Source organism: Rhododendron vialii, chromosome 12a, assembly GCF_030253575.1.
Source record: "Rhododendron vialii isolate Sample 1 chromosome 12a, ASM3025357v1".
Classification (NCBI taxonomy): domain Eukaryota; kingdom Viridiplantae; phylum Streptophyta; class Magnoliopsida; order Ericales; family Ericaceae; genus Rhododendron; species Rhododendron vialii.
This window is the reverse complement of record NC_080568.1, coordinates 21,904,553-21,907,392: the sequence shown is the minus strand read 5'-3', so window position 1 is coordinate 21,907,392 and position 2,840 is coordinate 21,904,553.

Genomic DNA, 2,840 nt, shown 5'->3' with positions numbered 1-2,840 from the left:
CAATAAACACACACGTATAATCAAGTGAATTTGGGGTAACACTTGGCAGCCTTGATTGGAGGAGAGAGACTTAAGACTCATCTTCAGACTTCATCCTATGTAAGTATCTATTTCGGTCATTTTGAACAATTATATTTTCATTTCCACTTTTTTTAAGTCCTCCCGTAAATTCAGCCCATGGATTCGTCGTCCATTTAATCCCGAAATTCCCGACCATAATCTTCATCCCATTTCCATAATTTTCATCCCATTCTCGACCAAATTATTCATCCCAATTCATCCCGAAATTCTCGATACAGTACTTATATCCACACCTGCAATATATGGGGCTTCAATCACCCCTGTGTGGGTGTTTTTGGTTGTTTTATGCAGTGCTCCATCGGTTTAGAGTTGTGGGTTTAGTTGAAGTTGGGTGAAGTCTTTGAACTGAGTTCCTCTCTTGTTTAGTTTCTTGATCCCTTGTTTAGGGATGTAGTTTCCTCTTGATGTACTGTTTCTTAGATCTATAATATCATATGTTATCGTTTTGGCAAATATATATATATGTGTGTGTGTGTGTGTGTGTGTGTTGTTAAAATCGATCAATCAAAGGACATATGGATTTGGAAGTAGTGGGACGCCACACCTTCCTCTTGGACGACAACGTGGTGGCGGCTTTTTCAACAACTTATGTCTTCGCTCTCTCCCCACCCCAAGGCCTCTTGCTTCGTTCGCTCCGATATAAGGAATAACGCCCCAAGTGTAGGGCTTAATATGTCATTTGAAGCATAATAATCCGGAAGACCGGGATCGTACCCACGGAAATAATTAATACGGCTTTGCTGGATTTGTAGAAGTAAGCAAGGTTTTCGGCTTTTAGGCAACCAACTTTGTTTTACGTTTGTAGTGGAAAGTAAAAAGGCTAAATTAAAAGCGAAAAAACTAGGAAAAAAAACAGGTTAGGTTTAAGAATTACTAACACCCACGACTCGAGTTAAATCACATTTTCACCCAATTATGCGGTTTAAGATACTCAACTAAGGTTCCTAAACCGGAAGATAAAATGGTTCAATTACCAAGCTAGCTCTAGAATTTATTTAGCAAACACCTTGAGCGATAGAGCTTCAAGCATCATGTGTGGTAAGTAAGCGATACTCTTACTTACACATGATCAAGGAGGTTAACAACTTGGCAATTTGACAAACAAACCCAAACTACACATCGATTTTTAAACTAAAGATTTAAACTTTATGGTAAAAAATGCAATTTTACTCGAGCCGTGAGGTATTAATCACCCCATGACCTAACCCTAAGAAACTACTCACACATATCTATGAAGATAAGAGCAAGCAAAAATCTATTAAGCATAATGAAATAATAACACTTGAAGAAAACTAGATTAAACGATAGATCGAAGTAGTGGCTACAACTTTAAAGAAGACAAAAATAATAAAAACTAATTAACTAAAGCAGTAAATTAGAATTAAAGTGCTGGAAATTGAAGAACAATTTAAAAAGCAAGTAAATCTAAGCTAGATTTAAATTATACAAAACAAAAAGTTATTTGTACAATGACATCACTCCTATTTATATCTCCAAGATTCGCGCACGGAATATTCTCAAAATGCTCCAGAAATCCCCTCCTAAAACCCTCGGTATCGATGGCAAAGGCCTTGAGTTGTTGATGAAGGACCTCGGTACCGATTGATACTAAAGATTCCCATCGATGCTGAGCTAGGTAGTGAGCTGGTGCAAAAGCCTTTAGGTACTTCGGTACCGATTGAAACAAATCATCTACATCGATGCCGAGTTGAACTAAAGCTGTAGCTGGGATCTCTATGATGCTCTTGGTATCGATGGGTTAGGAAACTAGGTACCAATGGCGAGGGCTTTAAGTTGCTGTCCATCTTCAGTTCTTGGCTTGCCTTGTTTGGGCCGTCAGGTTGCCTTCGGGTCCTTGAATGACTTGACATGTCTTGCCGTCTTGGGCCTCAAAGCTCCTGTTTTGAACAATTTCTCTACAAAATGAAACTAAACTACCTTACGAGCAAAAGAAATTAAAAACACCTAATTAAAGAATTAACTTAAACTAAATAAAGATTTGGCACATCTTTCATTGCATTATCGGGTGCTTGTCACACCTCCCAACTTGAGATTTGCTAGTCCCTAGCAGACAAAGTAACGAAAAATTTGAAAACTAGCAACTATACAATCCTTCCGCTATCGTGACTTAGAACATGCTCAACATTGTAAACTAGCAAAAGTTCAAACAAACCGGCTTCTTATTTCATTTCTACAATTCACAATTTCAGCATCTAACTAAACAGGCCACGCATTAAGCAAATCTAAGAGCAAGTTAAAAAAAAGTTTGTGTCCTCGAACAAGGAGAGAATACAGAACACAAAACCTGCGAATTCAGACTAGTAACCATATCCCACAAAGAAGTGTTTTACAACCAAGCAACAGTGAACAAGAAATACTATGCCTCAACAACGAAAGCACTTTATTCAACAGAATTAAAAACTAGCAGATGATATTTGGATAACGAAAGGAAATCATGCCATGCAACTAACTATGCAAATATCATACGGTCAATCATAAAGGAATCCATGCGCACAAAGAATCAACTAACTAGTATATATACCTATACCTCAAAGTACAAGCCCTAGCATCTAACCAATTGAATGCTTTGATGCAAGACGCTTAACTGATAGCCTAACGCTACATCTGAGATAAGAATTGCTGAAGTGCTAACCAAGGGGCGAACCAGTATTATAGCCTACCATCAAGCTTATATACAGAGTAACTGCATCCAACATATAAAACCTATGAGAGAATCTTATTTTAATGAGTTTCATTTG